We start from the raw sequence: 6,000 nt of genomic DNA, 5'->3' as shown, positions 1-6,000 counted from the left end.
ACTGTGTGTCAGGTGACTTTGGCTGGCTGGCTGCAGCTGTGGCTGCTGTGGGCTGGGGGTCCCCAGGCACTCTGTGCTGGGGCTACACTGTTGGGATGCCTGGAGCTGAAGTGGGTGTGGACTGGGGTGATGCCAGGACTCTACACAAAAAGTGCCCTATATGGACAGGTGAAGCTGAAGTGGGTATAAGGCAGGAGTTTCCAGGGTTCTGCATATAGAGGGTACCGTGGCAAGATAGTTGAAGCTAAAGTGGGAATAAGCTGGGAGGTCCTGGACCTCTCCACACACAGAGTACACTTGCAGGCTGGCTGACCCCAGGTAGGTGTGGGCCAGCATGTCTTGGTGTGCACTGTGTAGGCGTTGCTTTGATAGGGTGACTGGAGCTGAAGCAGGCCTGAGCCAGTAGGTCCAGGAATGGTCTAAGTCCAGGGTACCATAGCAATTAGTCTGGAGCCAAAGTGGTGTGGGATTGGAGGGTTCTGGGGTGCTTTGCACCTGTGTGCAACCTGAGATGGCTGGAGGTGTACTGAGTGCTGACCAGGGGTGTCCAGATGTGTGCTGCACTGTGGCTGCCTTGGTGGGAGGGCTTGGGCTGGTGTGGGCTAGGGGCCCTGGGGCTTCCTGAGGTGGAAGGCCAGTGATAGTACCTGGAACCTGCTCCTATGTGCACTGTCAAGGTGGAAAGGGAACTTAAATCAGGTGCTCACCAGCCCCTCCAACCTGAAGAGAGTTCCAGCAGCTCCTCCACTGTTTGGCAAGGTTTGAGGGCTCTTTCCTTTATATTCTAGTTGTCCTCTTAAAGTGAGTTTTTTTTTTTTTTTTTTTTTTTCTGTGCTCCAGGTCAGATGAATCTGCTCACAGCCCCTCAGTACTCTTTCCCTACTGCAGTTTCCTATATGGGAGGTGGGGCTTCCCTTCCTTACCCTGTTTTGTTTCTCTTGCCATTCTCTGTGGTCTTTTGTTGTGCAGAAGTTGTTCAGTCAGTCCTCAGCTCTTCTTTAGGGGAATTGTTCTATAAGTAGCTGTAGATTTGGTGTGTCCCCGGAGGAGGTGGTTTCAGGGTCTTTCTCTATCACCCTCTTGGTCTGGAACCCTATTTTTTTGTTTCGGTTTTTTTTTTTTAATAGATTTATAGGAATTGTATTTTCCAGTGGGGGAATTCTACACCCTTATCTCCACAATATGCTTTGCCCACGGTTCTTGTGACTCTGATGCTTCCTTCTCTATTGCTTGGGATGTGCCCCCTTATCCCCATGTCTGGTCCCCAGGGTCCTCTCCTCAGCTAGCAGAGTTTTGATCTCCACTCTCCCTGTGCCATCACTTCCATAAAGGCCAGGGCACATCGATGACTAACTCTCCATCATATCCAGTGATATGTAGGTCATAGTGCTTTTTTTCTCACTGCTCACTGGTGATCTCTCTCTATCTGGCTGTCCCAGTGGCTCCGCAAACTCATCATGTCCCACATTGGACCCCTTATCTTTCTCTTTTCCTCTCCCTGAACCTAGTTTCATTCCTTTAGTACCTCCCTCTTTTCATACCATTGCTTATCCTCTTGTCTATTAACTGTTTGCTCTAATCACATCAGTTTCTAAGTTATGCTGATTTTACCTCTATTTTTCCTACACCTTCAGTTCAGGCCCTCATCCTCTTTCCTGGACCACTTCAGCAGCTTCCTAAGTAGGCTCCCTGCTTTTCAATGGTGTCTACTTCACATGTGTCATTTACACAGTTGTCAGAGTGATCTTTGAAAATGTAATTCCATCTGTGTCAAGTCTCTTAAAAATCCTCTGGCAGTACTCCATTGACTGCTGAGTGACACCTTAGTCCTCTAAATGGCCCTCTGCAATCTCAACCTGCTCCCTCCCCAGCACTTGAGCCAGTCCTAGCAAAGAATTTTTCAGCAAAATCAAACTGCTGGTTGTGCTCAGAGGTTGGTGGTTGCCTTTGCTCATGTTTGTGCTCATCTGGTTAGCCCCATCCTCCTTTGGGATTGAACTTCATTTCATCCATTCCAGGAGATCAGATGCTCTTGCACTTTACACCCACAATAAACTACACGTATCTCTGCCATTGCATTAACCATGTTATGTTGAAATTACCTTTCGTAATTACATTTTTACTAGACTACTCTTTGAGGTTAGGGATTATATCATATCTGTGTAGCTTAATCAGTGGGACATAATCAATATGAACAATGGTTTGATGAAGAGAGCTATAAGAAGGCAAATAATGTAGCATTTAATTTTGTGGGTAGATGATATTTAATGTAGTGAATAAATGCAGTGGTCCACCTGTGTGAATCTGTGCCAATGTGGACCCTAGTGAGACTTGGCTTGGGGTGCGTCTCCCAGCACCACCTGCAGAACTGTCTTTGGTGCCATAGACAGAAATGTTGAAAGCTCTTTGAATAGGAATTAAAACTGCATATTCAGAATTTCTACCTAAGTTTGAATAGACCCATTAGTTTTAGGCACATGGAAAAATAAAAAAAGCAACAATAGTGAAATAAGGCTCATCTTGGAGATTCAGAAGACATGGTTTCATTCTTGGTCTTGGAGTAACTTTCTGTGCAACCTTGGGCAGATCACACCACTTTTCTGGTCATGAAAGTGCCTGAGTAAATTGAAGTGTCTTCCCAAACTATAATAGTCAATTATTGCTCATCACCAGGATAGTTATTACATCCAAAGTGTTGTCGCGACTGAGCAATATAATAAGCAAGTGAGAAAGGAAGTTGTTACACCCTTATGTGGAGCCATATAATTTTATTATCAACTAAGCCAGCAGAGTTTTAATGTGTAAATGAATCCCCAGTTCTGATATAAAATGCAGTAAAAAAAATTTACAACCTTTGTCTCTAGGTTATGTTCTTAAGTAGCTGGGAAGCACTCATCATTCTGACAGGAAGAATTATGAATTCAGAAATGATTCTCTGAGAGGGGAGGATCTGTTAGTGGGGTGTTGAGCCTGAGCGTGTGTGTGTGTGTGTGTGTGTGTGTGTGTGTGTGTGTGCGCGTGCGCACATGTGTGCATGATACGTTAGGAAGAATCCATCACTTGTTTAATGCTGGAGAAGAGGGAAAACTATAATTGCCTTTCTTCTTCAACCCTATGTCCCTCTTGGGACATCTTCAGAGACGGATGGTAGCTTGTTAACCATACTTATGCTGGTCAAAGTGAAGAGCTGCTTTGAGCCATGTTTCGTTCCTGAAACGGCACATTCTTTTTGTACTTCGGAGAACGTTAGCTTTTGAACTGAGCTTTCTTTTCGTTGATGGACACTTTGAGTTTCTATGACGTTTGTCACATCTTCAATGAATATACCCATCTTTGAGCTCCAGCTGATTCCCCCATCAACCAGCATCTCAGATATAACTAAGTAAACTTTCTGCCTTTTCAAAAAGAATATGACAAATAAGCAATACCCCTAATCTTCTTAGGAAACGAAGGGCTGAAAAATGGAGGCTGCCATTAGATAAATGCCCCCATGGAAATAAGAAAACAACCCTGGTATCCTAGCCCTGGGCTTCTTCCTGTGAGAGTTCCACCATAGGCTAAAGACCCATGCTACAGTGTACTTCGGAGCAGTACTGCTTTGTGGCTACCATGTAACGTGACTCACCCCACTTCCCCCTCCACTGTGAAATCGGTGCTGTTTAACATGCAATTGTTTGCTGCTCTCTTTGATAAATTCAGGCTGAATCTTCATAAGCCACTTGTGCTTACAGTTGGAAACCACTGGTCTAGATGAAATATGATTTTCAATTATGTCACAAAGAAGCTGAAATAAGAAAGTCCAACTGGGGGGACTCAAGTTTTTTTCATTAGAGTGACTTGGGCATGGAGAATAAATTCCAGCATTCACACCTCACACACCCCCCACCAACCATACCCGCCACCCCCCTCTAATTTGTTGTACCTCTTGGCTGCCCACAGAGTCTCCCCTTCTAGATTGTGGACACCCAGGCAAATGAAAATGCCAATCTTCTCCAATCCCTGTCTTGTTGTATTAGACGTGTATTCAGCTCCAAGTGATTTCTTTGGGGAACCACTTGTCTTCCCCTAAGAACATTCCAGGGAAGGTTTGCCTCACCTCTTGCTTCCAAGTGGAAGGGTTGAACATAATAGCTCTTGTCACTTCTCTTGGCCTTGTTATGGGGAATATTTAGTGCTGGAGCTGGGATGTGGGCTTAATATCTTGGATGTGATAATGTTGCTCCCTGCATCAGTGAACATGGTATTGATTGTAAGCTGTCAACCTTTCTGCATGCTCTGCAGGGTCCCAGAAGGCTAGCTACTGTTGTGAGGTAATGCATCAGGCAGGGACACATGTGCTCTATTAACTAACTTTGTAATCTGAGCTTGGTGGCTTGCTCTTAAAGCATCTTGGCTCACTGGCTTTCATTTTTTTTTTAATTTTTTTAATTTTTTGACTCTTCTGAGCAGTCCTGTGATGTCATATACCAAGGTTCCTGGTACTCAAACTCCCGGTGGCAAACTGCTCATCTTGTAAGCTTCCTGGAGACAGAGGCTGTGCCTATCTTATACATTCATTTATCTGTTCGTTCATTCAACAAATATTTATTGAGCACCTACTATGAGGCAGATACTTCTTTATGCTTTAGGGATACAAAAGTGGCCTTGGTCCTCAAGGAACTTAGGGTGGTCAAGAAAAGAGTTGATACTTGAGCTGAATTTATCAGTATATCCCCTGTACCTGAGGGCTTTATTCATATTTGCGAAGTTAGGGAAACCACAATTCCTCAATTGAGTGGTTTATAGCCTAGCTATTGGAGAATCTCTGATGTGTAAACTCACTAATGATCATTATTATTTCTCATATCATGCATTAGTATCCCTCCACCTCGTATCCCCTTACTTCTCTTGGTCTGTCTTATTATTTTTTACTATTCAATCATACCAGAATATTCTAAGTTTCTCGATACACCATGTGCTTTTTTTTTTTTTTTTTTTTTGCCTTTGCATATACTATCTTGACACCTGGAACACTCTCATCCTTTCTCTTCCTCTGGATAATTCATTCCCTACTTATCTATTAAGGATTGCTTTAGGAATCACCTCCTTTTGGTAGCTTCTGGTCTGTGTGAACTGGAGTTACTTTGCATTGTCCTGGAACTCTGAGATACCCATGAGAGCAATATCTTGCCGTTTTATAGTCCTAAAAGAACAATAGCAAGAAACATGCATGGGGTACTTACTGTTGGTCATTCTCATATGTAGTAAGTTGTTCAGTTCTTATGTGTACTAAATCATTCAATCTTCATAGCAATTTTATGAAATAGGTGCCATTTGATCCTTATTTTACCAATAAGGAAATTGGGACCTAAGAAAGGTTAAGTAATTGACCAAGGGTCATTCAGCTTATTAAGTGATGGGAGCCCAGTTTCAATCCAGACAGGCACCGTGGGATCTTAAGCATGACATTCTCCTATTACCATTGCCTGTGAGTTTGCCTGTGTCCCACACAACACTGTAAGCCCTTTGAGGACAGGGACTGTTACTACTGCTTCCCCACACCACTTTGGACCTGGGCTTTGCAGGTAGTAGATTATCAATCATTAAATGTTTATTGAGTGAATACATGAATGAATGCATGAACTTGACTCAAACTGAGCAACTGTTCAGAATGCAAAAGTATTACTTTTCCTTTTGCCAGTGAAGCAGCTCCCTTCCATCACTTCTCTTCCAGCCTTCCTGGGGTTCTCTTTGACCCACACAAGGATTTACTAATTTGGCTGGGAAGGAGTATACCACTAGCCAATCAGAGCAAGAATCCTAGCACTTGTGGCTTGTCCCCCTTCCCTATGGTCTCTGGGTTTCTGTATAAGGGTAAGTTTGGGAGAAGCGCTCTGTCCAGTTTGACTCAAACCAAATGCAGCAGCCCAAATGCCTGGGGTCACAGCAAAGAGTTATGGGTTGGGAGGAAAGGAGCTCTGAAAAAGACCAAGGTTGACTTTTTAGGAAATTGGGGGTAGG

This window comes from Callorhinus ursinus, unplaced genomic scaffold, assembly GCF_003265705.2.
Source record: "Callorhinus ursinus isolate GAN/ISIS: 27379988/994484 unplaced genomic scaffold, GSC_fseal_2.0 scaffold23, whole genome shotgun sequence".
NCBI lineage: Eukaryota > Metazoa > Chordata > Mammalia > Carnivora > Otariidae > Callorhinus > Callorhinus ursinus.
Note: the sequence above shows the minus strand (reverse complement) of the source record.